The following is a 16,196-nucleotide window of genomic DNA, read 5'->3' as shown; positions in this document are numbered from 1 at the left end:
ACAAACCACCAGTAGGTGAAAGGAGGTGCCCCTCGGGATTTTCTTTTTATTTTTATATTGAAAACAATCCAAATTTATCTAAGACACACTATGAAAGACTGTTTTACTCCTCGAACTCCTCGAACAATTAGTAATGAAATAAACTCGAAGACGATGTACAAATATGCAAATTATGCTACATTTTGGACCACACAGCGGCAACGAAAGCATTCTAGGTGAACTTTCATAATTTGCTACACAAAATAATAATTTATTAATTGCAATAAAATCATGGTGCAACGGGTTGAATTAAATACAAAAGAAACTGTTATCGTTTGAAACAAAACGATCGAATTTATGTATATGAGCTAAGTTTTAAAATGTTGAGGCTTAAATATCAGTTGTAACAATGCATAATGAAGAATTTCCTCCAGATATGCCACTGAATTTACTGAGGAACATGAACATTTCCGAAACGTAAAATTTAATAGAAAAATATTTCTACATCTTTGAAATTTCAATTTATAAGCAAAAATGTTGAAGGCACCAAGAAGTTACTTCACCAGAAACTTAAGAAGTATAAACAAACACAATAACTTATTGAAAATGTATGGTTTACAGAGTTGGCGATTGTAGATCTATGGGATAAAATATATTTGAATGAAAAAATTACTTACTTATCGAATTTTTAATATTACTATTTGAATGGGATGTGTTAGAAAACATTCTTAAGTATCATTACTGAAAATTTCAACTCACTACGGCATTTAGAACAAAAGATATTAGCTTTGAAGCACAGCAGAATGCAAACCCCCATACAAAACGTATGGCCTACCCGGGTAGGCGGTCGTATGTTAACGTAGGTATTTTTGGTCGTAGACCTGAAGGTTAATCCTTCTTTCCCGGCCACAAAACAGCAACAGATTCCAGCTACAACTATCCAGAAAATCCTCCGCCAACCACAAATATTCAATTACGTCAAGAATCAATTCCTTCGGGTAAGTACACACAAGTTTTAAATCAACCTTCCACTTTTTCTTAAATGAATTTATTTTTGTAGTTACCTCCACGCGTCTAAATGATGAAATAATGCAGCTTCTTCACGACATCATTGACAAAATAGATAAACATACGCTCCGAGTGGAAAACATTGAACTGACGTCGAATAAAACCAATCGTGATGTAAAACACGCTTGCCCAGAACTGGAAACCTCAATTGTAGCAATCCGTCCTACGGAAGTATCCGACTCTAGGACTGATTTCCAATTTCAGACCATCACAATTAAAGAAGAATTAGATAGCTTAGAAACACGGCTCCAGGATGATAGAACGTTTGGTGTAAAATTAGCAGATTATTTTTAAAATAGGATTACTAGCTCAACTGTACAAAATCGTTTACATGTTTCATTAGACTTAATTTTTGATAGGCAGTTTGCCACAATGTAGCTGGACTGGCAAATCCAGAAATCCAGATTGTCCCAAAATAGATTAGGAATTATATAAAAATATTCTGAGCTTATTCGAACAAGTTGGGTCCAACGAAACCGTTTTGGTTACTCCAGAGTTTTTAACAACTTTTATGATGAATAAGTTACGTCCCGCGCATGAAAGAGTCAATTTAGAAAATCTGAGAAAGACTTCGTGTCATAGGAGTAGAAGCAATAATTTGTAAATTTTATGTAAATAGTTATGTTTATTTTTATCTTACAGTGTAGTTATAGCGTTAGTTGACACATTTCATTTAGTTTAAGTACTTTTCATATTTTTCATGCTATGTTATTCGATGTAAATTTTGGTTCTGGTATGAGTTAAACAATATAGTTTTAGATTTTGAATCAATATGATGCAAATATTAACCTTATAAACAACTATGCCTGTGTACATAATCTATTTGATCATAAACAATCATTGCAATAGTTTAGTTAATATAGGACTTTGTAGAAATTGAAGTATTCTGCCCAAAATTGAACCATATTCGGTTTTAATTGTTTTGAGACATTTTATTTTATTTGGTTATATTGTTTTATCTTACTCTACAAGCGTGTGAAGAAGAGGGAAATAAGCCATCTCTCAGGGGTCCGCGACAGCCGAGCGGTAGCGCCGGTTAGAAAATCGGCCCATGAGCGCCGGGGCTCACCACCTCGACGGCGTGGGTTCGAATCCCTACCGAGACCGGACGCTCCCCTGTACGAGAGGACTGACTATCCACGTACAACAGGGAAACAAGTCTCGTAAGCCCTTAACGGGTAGGCATGACAAAGAGGTCATTACGCCAAGAAGAAGAAGAAGAAGAAGCCATCTCTCCTTCCTTAACTAAAGGTATTGCGACTAACTTAGATCGTATTTGATCGAGCGAAATGTGCATACTGTCGTCGGATAGATTAGCTTTTTGTCTTTTGAAAATATATAGTAATAGGATAACTTCCCTTTCGGATTTTTTAAAAAATGAACTATTTATTTTCCGATGTTGGTCCGAGCTTGGACGACTTAAGACTGAAGACTACTTTATTGGAAATAGTACGGCTACGTTAGCCGCGCCGATTGCGCTGACGAAGCGTCTGGCTGCTGGTGTCCGGAAGCGTCCGTTCCCACGATTCCATGCTGGTGTCCGGTTGCTCGCGCGTGGCGTTGTGGCCGCTGGCTCGCGCGTGGCGTTGTGGCCGCTAGTTCGCGCGTGGCGCATTGCCTTCTTGTGTTTCACATAACTATATAAATAGCTGAAATCAAAAGGGTCGTCAAATAAAAGTTCGTTAACAGTTAGTTTACGTCCTTGAATGCAGATTTGTTGCTCTACTATGTTGGCTGATTCAAAGAGAACCCCAGCGAAAAATGTATGATAAATAATTCAAGTAGAACCATTTTCTAGACCGACTAAGAAATCATCCAATGCATTCGGTGCCAGGTGAAGGGACCAGGATTGGTAAGCTGCCAGACCTGCGTGCGCAAGTACCACGAGCAAAGTGCGGGTCCGACCCATCCAAACAAGCCCCCTTGGAAATGCCTGGAGTGCCGGAAGCCATCGATGCTTTATAATGTAAGTGTCGTCTGTTGGCACGATTGTTGACACGAAATAAACATTTGCTCCAATTCGTCGTCCTCTGGTTGCACGCGCCCGATTTCTCTGCCGATACGAAACCGGACTCTGGAAGGTGAATCGCGAACTTGCAGCACGTGTTGTCGCAGCTACCACAAAACTTGCTTCAGGATGGGAACCACCGGCAATTCCTTATCCTGTCAGCTGTGCCTGCCAAGCCAACCGTTGGCCGAACTGGAGCGAGGTAAATGGCGCTCGTACACCCCAAAGATCGTGAAGTTCCATAAATGCTTGGCGTACGCCGTTGACGCGGTGTTCTTTTCTTTGGAAGAGGTAAGAGGTTTGCCTTCTTGGCAACATCGAATCAACCGGCATCTGAAACGTACGTTCGATTTCTCTTTCCACTCGCCGCAGGCCCATCTGTTCTTTCCCTTCAGACAGGAGTTGTTCGGTGATCCCTTGGATGGAAAGATACAGTACATGGATATAGAGGGGATTTGGAGCAAGGTCCAGCTAATACAGTACATCTCGGTAGATGCGTTCTACGCCGATTGGGAGATGATTGCGGAGTACATTCGTATCCTACCGGGTGAGTATCCCAAGCAACATTTCCAATGCTTGATAGACTTCAGCATGTTTTATTATTATTTCAACATGGTGAAATTGATTCCTTTCACAATGCAAAAGTCTAAAATCTTTGCTAGCTCAAAGAAGCTATGAATACGCTGATAAGTCCGTCTCAAAATCTTCCTTCAAAACCAGTCAATGGCACTGCGTTTTGAAAATCAATCGTTTCTTTTATACAACGTTGAATCTTTAAAGGTCCTTTAACAAAGATTTAATAGTTGTCGGAAATTAAAGTTCAGTATGTTGCCTACATTCTGGCGAATATCATTAGAATAGATAATAGAATTAATGAAAAGGATTAACGATAAGGAAATTAGGAACTAAGTCAAATGAATTAGGCAAATGAACTATATTTGACAGAATAATAAACAGTAGCAAACTGGAACTCAAGGTGTAAGGTTACCTTACTTCACGAAGACCATCCGAAAATTCTTACATTTGAGTGAAAGTTGTACTCAAAAATTGTTTTACGAACAATTATATCGGTCTACGTTTACGACGTACGCAAGGACAATTGGTGTTCTTGACGTCGTGAACGTCGAAGAAACAAGCCAGCCGGTAGAGCATTCGACGATTACGTCGCCGAGTGTGATTAGTTGCAAGGACTTCGACGTGTGTGAAATCGACAGTGCAAAGAAGAGAGAAGTTTTCACAAGACTCCGAACAAATCTAGTGAACGCACTACAGCGTAACACCGCATCGCTCGATAGTGCTGTGTCATCCAACCGCCATCACGTTTTGCGCGCCATCACAGTTTGAACGAGTTCGCGCGCATTTGCTTCAAGCGAGCATGAAGAAACAGCAATAAATAAGGGAGCCAAATTTTTTAGTGAAATGGACAAAAAGCTCAAAGCGATCCAGCATAAAAAGAAGATTGCGTTGGAAAATATTAAGGCACTCGAAAAACGTATGAAAACGTTCTCCCAGCATGAAGTGGGTCAAGTGCCAGATATATTGGAAGGGCTTCAGAAGCATAAGGAGGATTTCTTCGCGGCGATGGCGAAGCTAGAAGAGCTTGACGATAGCAATGAAGCGTTAGAAGCGTGCATCAGTGAAAGGATCGATATGGAGAAGCGATGCAGACGGCAGAAATCAGTCTTCCGGGCGAATCTTCCCAAGGACACGCTAATGATTCATCAATGCTGGCAAGTTCGACAATGGCATTTGGTCGGCCAAATGCGACCAATCTTCGGCTTCCGAAAATTGAGCTGCCTACTTTCGACGGTGATTCTACAAAATGGTTTTCGTTCCGCGACCGTTTTGAATCGATGATCGATGATTCAGCAGAGCTGTCAGCGATCGCTAAACTGCAGTACCTGCTATCATCATTAAATGGCGACGCTGCGTTACCCTTCGAGCACACACCGTTTACAAACGATAACTACGCGGTCACTTGGAAGATGCTGTTGAAACGGTACGATAATATACGCAGTCTCATTCGAGAGTATTGGCGGAGGCACCATTTCCTTCCAACAGTCATATCAGAGAGCTTCGAAGCTCTGACGAATTTGGTAGACGAGTTCACACGTCATGTGAATGGGGTGGTGAAGCTGAAGGTGGAGCGGTGGAGACTTGGGATACTCCTTTGTCAAACATGCTGTTGATGAAGTTCGACCGCGAGACCATCCTTGAAATGAAATGATGAAATATGTCGAAGAACGGATCCAGATCCTGAAAACAACTAAAAAACTCACCTTTGTAGAGGATTCGTCGATCAAGGTGGCCGGCAACTCTCGACAGAATGTGTCACCGAAGGCCATTCACAAATCTTCGGGGCAACCACGGTGTTTGTTGCAAAGCGAGTGATTTTCACCGCACTCCATGTGTCCAGTATTCAACGGCAAGGATGTGCAGCAGCGACGCGACATCGTGGCAAAGAAGCATTGTTGTTGGAATTGCCTTAGCATTATCGACATTGCATCTCGTAGAAGATCGTTGTTCCTCGGGCTCTCGCTTGGTCTCGTGTTTTCGTTGTGTTTCGTTGCTGCCTACTGTGTTTATTCCAGCGCAACGTCTTTCGGATACTCTACAGTTGACGACCCGCTTATTGACGGTTTATATGGGTGGCTCCAGTCCAGCTTACAGCTGATTTTTTTGGCGATTAATTCCCCATACCGGCATTTGATTCTGTTCTGAATCGCGTGTGTGTGTGTGCCAGATTCGCCTTTAGTGCTGCGCTGCCTAGCCTTAATATGGCCACCTGTAAATCCTGCGCTCTCCCGGTGGCTAGCGATAGCCTATACATCTGCAGTGGGCTGTGCAAGTGTGAGTTTCACTTCGCCTGCCTAGGACTCTCCAGAGCGGTGACACAGGAGCTTAAACGCCCGGAGTCTCCTCTCCTGTGGATGTGCCAGGATTGTAGGAGCGGCTCAAATGGAGGCTGGGCTAGTACTCGTGATTCAAGTAAACTTTCAAGTGAGGCGCTCCTTGGGATAGGCAACCCAAGGAGATTTTTGAAATATTTCCGGCGCCTGCCCAAGGAGAGAAAAAATGGCGTTTCGACCCAAACCCATGAAAGTTCCATACAAAAAAACCCCTCTACAACGGGAGAGTTACCCCGCAACCACTCTTCCACCGTTTGTCATACCCCTTACTACCTGATGATAATCCAAATGCTGTCTGCCCTATCGTTCCGTCCTTTTCTCTCGCGTTATTTTCCCAACAGCATAGACTTGTGCGTGTGAGCAACAGCCCGTTGAGGAATTGTTTACATTTTGAAACAAACGGTCTTGCAGTGTGTTGTAAAAGCTTGGTGTCTATTTTGTACAAGAAATCTCTTGAAAATGTTTGCGAAAGAGTGGCGAATCGAATTTCGATAACAACGAAACGCTCTGGATCATGGATATGATCTTGGATCTTATGAAAAAAGCTAAGGCAGTAAACTTACCTAAAAGTGCAAGAACATTATTAGGAACCAACCGTAAGCCATCGATCAATATAATAGAAATAAGCGGCGGCCAGTATTGGTATCATATCGGGTGCATTTTTGAAGCAATATAATTGTGGGTGTAAATAACTAATTTTTATTGTTTTGTTTTTTAGTAATGCAACACTTATTCATGGCAACATATATCAATGGATGGATTACCATTGCATAAAAGTGGCATCATGGAGTTTTGCCTAATATTTTGTAATATCCATGAGATGCCGAAAGTACTAGTGATGACGAGAACTATTTTCTGTAGTAGGAGGAAGCCGACGAACGTTGAGGAATCTTTACGTCTCATGGTCACGGAGATGAACAACCTCGTGGAATATGGAGTAAACATCAACGGGAAACATGTGTCGATACATCTAAAGGCCATTATTGCAGACACTTCAGCAAGAGCATTCATAACAGGTTGACTACAAAACTTATCTGCAGACAATTTCACATGTATTTAATTTTTCTTTCATTTAATTTTCACAGGTGTAGTAGGACATGCTCGTTATAACAGTTGCCAGAAATGTACCGTCGTAGGTCAATACGGCAGCGTTGCTCGTATCATTGTATTTTCTGGGATACAAGCAACACAACGAACTGATGGAGGATTCAGGCAAGGCGCCTATCCAGAACACCAAAGAACGATGACACCTCTTTAAGATTTAATTTTTTTTTATATAGTCCAGGATGTCGTGGTAGCGGATCGTTTGCATCTTATCGATCTTAGCATCATGAGGCGACTGCTGGCTGGTGAAACGAAACACTGGGAAAGATAAAATGGGACTCAAACTCAATGTAAAGCAAGCCTTGCAAACGACAAAACTCATGCAACAAATGAAAGAAGATTTGTTCTTTGATTCACTTGCCAGAAATCGATGGCTTAGATGCTGGTATGATATTAATGGTTGTGAAGGTTGCGTTTGAAAGCTCCTGATAAAAATAAATGATACACAGTAGTTGTCTTATAAATGGCACAAATAAAAAGTTATATCTTTGAAACGTGATTTCAATAATTACCGTTATTTGTCGATGCTGGTGGAATTTGAAAAGGTACACAGTGACGATGGAATGTCTAGAGCCGGTTTACAGTTGTTTCGGTGGGTTTCTCATTGATTGTCCCGGTGGATGTCATAGCATGAATACTTCCACACTTAACACTTTATTGGCGGGTGCTTTCTGATCAAAACATGCTGCAGTCACCGTCAATTAACTGTTAAAATCTAAAAACAGCACAATGGAAAAATCAAACTCATTATTAAACTGCTCAAACTTCGTCAAATTTTTCAACTCCAACCTCTAGTTTCATGATTTTATACTACCCACCTTATTTCGCGCGAGTGCAATTTTGAGAAAATGTATCCATCGTTACGTAAAATAAAACAGACAATCAACAAGACACTTTCCAACATTGCCGATAGATCAACCGGTCTGCGCATCGTATGGTATGTATAACGATAAGTGTTCAATCCTCACTAACCAAACAATCAAAATTTCTCTTCAACAGCTATCACCAATGTAATCACTACCACTGTTAACCACGACCGTGACAATAAAAAAAAGAAAGAATATCGAATCAAGTGTGCATTTCAGGTAGAGGCTAAGAGAAAAAAGAGGAAAGATAGCGGAATGAGGAGGGAAACCAGACCTAGAGAGGATATTATTTTTGAACCTAGATGGATAATTTTTTTCGAACCCACTATTTTGAATTTGAACCCACCATCAAATTTGAATCTGACAGCCCGTCATCGCTGTCAAATCGGGTCGAAATTTACTGCGCATCGTGCCCGCGCAGTTCGACGCGAAAACGGGTCGGACCAGGCGCCGGAAATATTTCAAAAATCCCCCTTGCGTGGTCCGACCCGTTTTCGCGTCGCAAACGATCCGCTAGACTATGTAAAAATAATAAATGTTTCTCGCAGAGATGCCCTCTGCCGAATACGTGGCTTCGTTGGGAAGGGTTTCGCTTTCCCGGAATCGATTCAGGATCGCTTCCAGTGGGGTGTCCTGCTTCCAGTGGGGTGTATTACCCGCAACGACCCAACCGAAGGGAGTCTCTACCAGCCACGGACGTCTCTTGCCAAGCGACGGTTTCTTTCCGGAATGAATTTCCCAGAACGCATCTCCCCCGATGACGATGCCAATTCTGCCTGAGATGTAGAACGATGGATCCGCCAAAACTGCATCGACCGGCATCCTCCAGGAATACACGTCAGTGGGAGTCGTTGGGATGTCCGCCGATGGGTTTAGGATTTAGGATCAGGAATTCCATTTGAGTCGCGAACGGTTGTATCTTCCACTGGGCGGTTGCCACAATCGACCCGTGCACCAACTGCGACGCCATACGATCGATATCGTCAAAGCAATGTTTAGCAGATGACGCTCCCCACACGTGCGACAGGACCCATCCGACTTGCAGTCCTTCGCTAGATGCGAATTTTTTTTTATTTTATTATGCTCTTACTGTTATTCGCCTCGAGGCCTTTATAACGTCTTGAAATGTTCTTCCAAATCTTTCCAAACTAAACTTTAGTTCGAACGTTACGATACGAAGACGTCAGAAAACTAAGAAAAATCAAGTTTAGTACCTTTAGTTTAAGAAGTTTATTTATTAGTAACCTCTTTGATCTTTCGTAACGCGCGTTTTGCTTTAGTTTCGGTTGACGGCCCGGTTTTAGTTTTGCTTGACTCGCGAATGATCCTTTGTCCCTGTTTGCCCTGCCCTCTCTAATTATAATTCCTATAACTATAAATTCCTATCACTAACACTAGTATCTCACTATAATTCCTATAACTTTAATTCCTATAACTATAAACTATACATTTGCTTAGTGCCTACATAAAGGCGCTACAGTCTAAACTTAAAATTAATTACAACAAATTAGCAAAGGGTAGAGGACGCAGGGTCACCGAACGGAAGGACTAAGCTGGAGAAGAGAGGAGACGAGAATGGAATTGGGAAATAGAGAAGTTGAAGTCAAACAGACTGTAAACGTCATTGAAGGCAGACAGTGCGCGGAGGAACGGGTCGTTTTGGCCGTAACGGGTGAGGCGACGGGGGATAGCCAACGAGGGTCTATCACGTAGCGGGCGAGATGAGGCATAGAAATGGATTGTGGACAGGAGGGAAGGGGCATCCAAGTGATTGAGGAGAACACCCGCGACAAAGAGTGCCTGAGCGTTCTTGTGCCGCACGCAAATCTCCTCCGATTGTTGTTGAAGAGAAACCAAAATGCGAGTAGTCTTCTACGCAAAATTTTGGAGGAGGAACTCAACATCACCATTCATAATCTTTATATTTGACTAGCTGACCCGTTTGATGTTGTTAAAAATTGGTTTAACGGTCACATTATATTTCTTAAGTACATTAATTTCATTGTATTTACACTTTTTACGTCGTAAAAAGCTTATAGTGAGGCTGCTAATGATTATCATCCTTATTTTGTTAATAATCAAGCAGACCAATTGAATGAACGATGTTTTATGTACGCCTGGTAAGCCATGTATGACGTACATATTAGTTTTCTAAATTGGGTTTCTATTAGAGCTTTTTAAGAATCTGCTAAGGTGTATTGCCGATGTCTAATAACTGTTTGGAGAAAGTAAAAGCTGATGGATCCTGTAGCATTTGGACGTGCCTGTTTATGCTTAGTTAAAGTTTTTCAATATTGCTCCACAACACCGATGAGTAAGGCAAGTTCAGGTGATCTTATCAGCATAGGTGGATCGTGGCACTACGGGAAGAGTTTGCCTGAAATCACCTGAGAGGAGAAACACAGTACAGTTGGTCCCCGCAGTACGCGAATGTTTGGGACCGAACGCAATAGCGTATATCGATTCGCGTATTGGGGATTTCCTCTGCCATATAGTTTATACTTCATATTGAAGAGTTGACACTGAGAGGAAACCGCTTATTTAACATATCTTTTATCCAAATAACTAATAAGTGTTCCATTTTTTCCATTGTTTCATTATATCTCTGTTAAAAAGTGCATATTAAAAACTTCATTCTACCAAAACAAAGTAAAACTGACTAATAGAAGTCGAGCAACCCTATGGGCTGTCAGTTGTAAAAAATTGCGTATTGCGAATTCGCGTATATCGAGAATAGCGTACTGCAGGGATCTACTGTATTACTGGAACAATCTTTATTACACTTCACGCCTTTGAGTGTTCTGTACAGCGCCTCAAGAGAATGCTTCTTTGCCATGGTGCATTCTTCCCAGATAATTATTTTTCACTGTTGCATGACCTAGGCCATGAGTGATTGATTTTTGTTGTTTCATACGGCTTTTGTGTTCCTATTGATGTTTCGAAGTAGCCTAAATGATGAATGCGTCGTTCTACCTCCATTTCCAGCTACAATTCCAGATGAAGCAACTGGTATTGCAATGTCATTGTTTGCTCGTATTTTGGAAAGCAAGAGCGATATGAGAAATGTTTTGCCAGTTCGGACTGGGGCATCCAAAAAAAGATACCACTTTGTCCCGTTGATACTGCCATGATAATGCGTTCGTAAACATATGCTTGTTCATCAGTCAACATTGATACGTTGTGAGAAACGATATCCATTTTTAATTACCATGCAACGATCCTCGATACTAATCATAGCTTGTCGGACTAAATTCAGCGACATTAATGTTTGAACACACGTTTTGTTCTATCATGACTATGCGCCGCATTTTGTCCTGGTAACAGTAAAACTTACGCCACATTGGATTGCATGTAAACGTGACGAATAAGCATGCTCGTCCCTACTCGCGAGTTCATAGCCTCGCTGTAGTAACTATACTGAAATTCGTTTTCACAACACTGGTAAATGAGAAGGTTTTCTCACTGCTCTAAGCAACAATAATTTGAACACATATTCTACTACCACCAATTAACAACATTAGTTATTATTACCAAAAATTAACAAAGATTTTACTATCGTCACTTATATGAAACGACTTGTTTGAATTAAATTCACCACTTTTGTATTAAACTCACCACCACAGTATGTCAAAAGGCATGTTGCTGTGTCCGTTTATACTTGTTGTAGTTCACTTTATGTGTCATTGCTGAATGTAAACAAAACAAACAAACCAATGTATGACGATAGAAAATTGTAATTAATTAAAAAAGTATAAAATTTACAGATATGAGACATAGTTAAAAACCTATTCTCATACCTAAGGAACGTGTGTGCAAAGTTTGAGTTTAAATGGTTCAGTCGTTTAGGAGGAGTTTGAACACTAACACCGTGACACAAGAATTTTATAGATATAGATAATGATTCACAATTCCTCTTTTACCTGCCGCCAATTTGAATCACGTAAACAAACTAAAACGTAAACAAAGCTTCACTTCGACAGATCGGACGAATAAGCTCGTTCTCGCTGGATATTTTGTCGAAACTGGGCTACTTTTTCCCGTTCCCGCCACCAGGAATTCCTGCCATGTTTAAACAGTGGTTAAGAACGCAAGAAGGGATACCGTCGGGACTAGGGGAGGAAGAGGGCTTTAGAGAGTGCAGACAGAACAGTATCATTGCCAACTGGCACAGAGTGGAGCAATGTCGAGAGAGCCGGGACCCCAGAGATCGCCCTAGCAATCGACACATAAGACCGCGCTGGGTCAACGAAATTTCCCACAAAATGTACGGTAAAGAGCCCACTCATCTCAGCGTGGGTCGACGCAGTCGTATTACCGTCGGACAGGGAGGAGGGGAGTTGGGAGGAAGAGCCCCGCCTGGAGTTGACGTGACGCCAAAAAGGAGCGGGGATGGGATGAGAAGCGGGCTTGCAGGCGCCGAAGGTACACTCCATAGCGACCCCGATTGAGACCGCGGTAAGCAGCCGAAGCATACTTATATGCCCTCTTATGGAGCTCGCTGTTTACACGGTTGGAAATACGGAGCGTACGCTTTACATCCGCCTTCAACGCGCGAAGTTGCCTGTTGGACCAGGGAGGATCAGGGGGAGGGCGTAGAGGAGGACAGCAATCGGAAAGGAACGACGAAATTACAATATCAAAACTAGACACGGCGATCTCAATTGAGGGACAAGAATCGATAAAAGACCAATCGTGCGGTGTGCGTGGAGGAGGCCGGCACGTAGGAGCTTGATGCAACCGCTGGCTGCCAGTCGATGTGGGGGATGTTTAGATCCCCTAACAGGAGGAGGTCCCGCTAGGCAATTTCGAGTACTTTCCTCCATCCGCAACCACCCCTGACCTATACTTTCCACCTTGTACACAAGACACTGAACATGCCATCCCTGTTACTCATACAGACTATTTTTTTCTGTCTTGCTCTTCTGTGTAATGAACGTTCTGCTTCGATCCAATATGGTGTGCGAAAAATAGTGACCCGTGTATTTACACTGGTGCATTGTCCTTGTGTTGGTGCAAGAATTGCTCGACGCTTCGGCCAGCAATTTGACAAGTTCAGTGACGCGGTGAGAAGCAACCAAGCAAGCAGAGCAGCACAAACTAATTTTTCTTTTTAATTGTAGAACGATCAACTGTAGAACGAACAACTTAAAATGGCATCAAGATCATCGAAATACAGGAAGGCACTTCGATACATCGCGGAGCTTGATGAGGAAGTAGAAGCGGAGATGGAGATTATATCTCCGACAACGGGTAGCCTGGGTGGTAAGTTCAACAATGGCCGACATCGCAAAGCAAATGTGATGAAAACTTCTCTAGTATTATTTATACAATATTATATATTTATAAAGTGAACGAAATTTGTGAAGCCTGTGATATATGTGGAACTGTGAACTACCGGTTTCGGTTCTTATATGATTAAAAAGTGCATAAAGGAATAATGTTTATACGTGCATTAGATACAACCCGGCCCGAGGAAAGATGTTTAGTGTATTAAAATAACTTTGAGACATGGGTACGATATAAATCATACGTAAAGTGAACTGTGGTACCGTAATCGAATTTACAATGTGTTAAAATATACCGCTATTAAAATATGTTCGTCATATATTAGCAGAGCAAAAAAGTCTTTTCTAATTCTTATTTTTTTGTCTTTCTTTTCTTTTTAGATGTTCGTGTTATTAACACTTCGGATAGCGTTGGTGAGAGTAGCGGTAGTGGAAACGTAACTACTAACAATAATATAGAAAATGTTGATTCTGAAGTTGTTGAGGAACTTCCAGACATTCCGACCACAAGTAGTACAAGTGAAGAGTTTTGGGACGAAGGCTATCGTTTTTTGGATGAATTTGAAACCCTGATGGAGGCATTGCGTTATTTAGCAATAGAAGGACAACTCTCTCGAAATTTTGTAAATTTGCTACTGGCAATCTTAAGGAAGTTCGGTCATCCTGATCTTCCAAAAGATGCCCGAACCCTTGTGAGAACTCCTAAAGTTGCACATGAAATACAAAAAGTAACCGGTGGAAAATTTTGGTACCAGGGAATTGAAGTCGCCCTTAAAAACTATTTCAACGGTAGCATTCCTGAAGCAATGAATTTTAAGCTTCAAATTTTTATTGACGGGCTACCTCTTTTCAAAAGTTCGTCAACTCAATTTTGGCCAATACTTGTGAAAGTTGAAGAATTGAAGGATTGTCCCATTTTTGTTGCCGGTATATTTAGTGGTCAAAAAAAACCCGACAACTTAGAGAGTTTTTTGCGGCCACTTGTTCGTGAGTTGAATGAATTGCAACTAACAGGCCTAAATTTTTTTGGCAAAATAGTGTCAGTATGCGTTAGCGCATTTATAGCCGATTCGCCAGCGCGATCTTTTATTAAATCGGTGATGTCGTTTTCGGCTAAACATGGGTGCACTAAATGCTCTACTCTTGGCATCCACGTTCAGCCGGAAAATAAAGTAATTTTTGAAGGTGTAGGTGCAGCACCTCGCACGGATGTTGGATTTCGTGCTAGAGAAGACAGAGCACATCATAAAGTAATCCGCACGCCTCTAGAGGATGTTGCAAATTTGGATATGATAAAAAATGTTCCAGTTGCTGATCGACTACATTTGATTGACTTAGGTGCTAGTCGAAAGTTGCTCCAGAGATTTTTAACCCATAAAATGATGAGTTTTAATCAGTGGTCTAGTGACCAGAAGGTGCACATTTCAAAATTTTTAAATCAATCAAAATTGCCGTGTGAAATTAATAGACCGTTTCGGGCTCTAGATTCCCTTCACTTTTGGAAAGGCACTGAATTTAGATCTTTTTTGCACTATATCAGTCCTGTTATATACAAAGATTTTATGCACAATGAAGGATATAACCATTACCTTCACTATTTTTGTGGCGTTACTATTTTTCTTCTTCTGCCTACAAACATTTATGGCCCGTTGCTGGAAGATTAATAGCCAAATTTGTGAAAGATTTTCCCACCTATTACGGTCGTACACATATGACTAGTAACGTCCATAATTTACTTCACATGTATGAAGACGTGCAAGTACATGGACAACTTGAAAACTTCTCTGCGTAGGACTTTGAAAACCATTTGCAGTTTCTTAAAAGGTGTGTAAGAAAAGGCTCTAAATGCTTGGAGCAAGTAGCAGCCAGGTCTAAGGAATTTGCATCAATAAATGTAGCTCCTAAACAGGGTCAAAAGAATTATCCTCGTTTGACGGTTCATGGAGTGAAAGTAACGTGTAGTTTTGATTTGGCACCAAATTTCAAGGATCAAGGAGAAATGTCTTCGACTAATTCTCTCACTCTTATTGGTATCTTGTACGTGATCGGACGGTTTGACACGTTCGCGAACTAGCCCGATATTGTCGTGGAGCTCATCAATGACGGAAGGCGAGCAGCGGTCAGGCGGGATGTTAACAGCGCCCACGAAGAGCGACGCTTGGTCCAGCTGGATACGCACCCAGGTTAGCTCCAGTGCGCCAGCAGGGAGATTCACGGGAGACGATGGGAGCCGCTGGGAAAATGCAATGAGGACTCCTCCGCCACGAGAGTGCCTGCTGTTCGATTGATTTCGGTCGCAACGGAATACACAGAATGATGCATCAAACAGCATCGCAGACGGAATGTCGTTATCCAGCCACGTTTCGCTTAAAATAATAACATCCGCGACGGATTCGGAAAGGGCCAGCCGGATTTCATTCGTCTTCGTCCGCAGGCCCCTTACGTTTTGGTAAAAACAATGAATCGGCGTTGCTGCAGGAAAGGTGACTGCGGGGGCCGGTGAGTGTACGAAGTTCCGTGCCACCGGAGCTGATGATGATGATGTTGAAAGAGTTTGATGAAGTGAGAGCTGCCTGAGCTCAGTTACGCGTCGGTCGCTAGTGAAGGCTGCATGTGAAGCTCCAGCACGGTCGGAGACCGGGAAAGTTCCGGGTCCAGTGGTGCATCCAAAGTGGTGGTTGGTGAAGTGACGGCAGGTTGTTTAGTGGCAGAGATCGGCGGTGGGGAGGACGCGCCACGTGGCCGGCGAGAGAGCCTTGTCGCGAAGGTGGGGCGTCAGACCGACCTTGAATGAAATAAAGGTGGCAGTGCTCAGGTCTCTGTCCTTGCTAAGAAGCCTCCTTATGATGACGTCATCGGTGCCCAGTTGTCGCTAGACCAATCGATCAACCACATCATCGGATACCGATGGGGCGATTCTGGTGAGGTAAAGCCAATACTTAGGAGGTACCGTTATCAGCACCGATTAATCGTCAAT

General features: G+C 42.2%; 1 pseudogene; it reads left to right on the top strand.

Moving 5' to 3' along the window:
* Nucleotides 1–3,184: 3,184 nt before the first annotated feature.
* LOC131264508 (uncharacterized) lies at nucleotides 3,185–15,293 on the top strand (annotated as a pseudogene).
* Nucleotides 15,294–16,196: the final 903 nt, after the last annotated feature.

This window comes from Anopheles coustani, chromosome 2, assembly GCF_943734705.1.
Source record: "Anopheles coustani chromosome 2, idAnoCousDA_361_x.2, whole genome shotgun sequence".
Taxonomy (NCBI): domain Eukaryota; kingdom Metazoa; phylum Arthropoda; class Insecta; order Diptera; family Culicidae; genus Anopheles; species Anopheles coustani.
The sequence above is the reverse complement of the archived record's forward strand: the minus strand, read 5'-3'. Positions and strand labels throughout refer to the sequence as shown.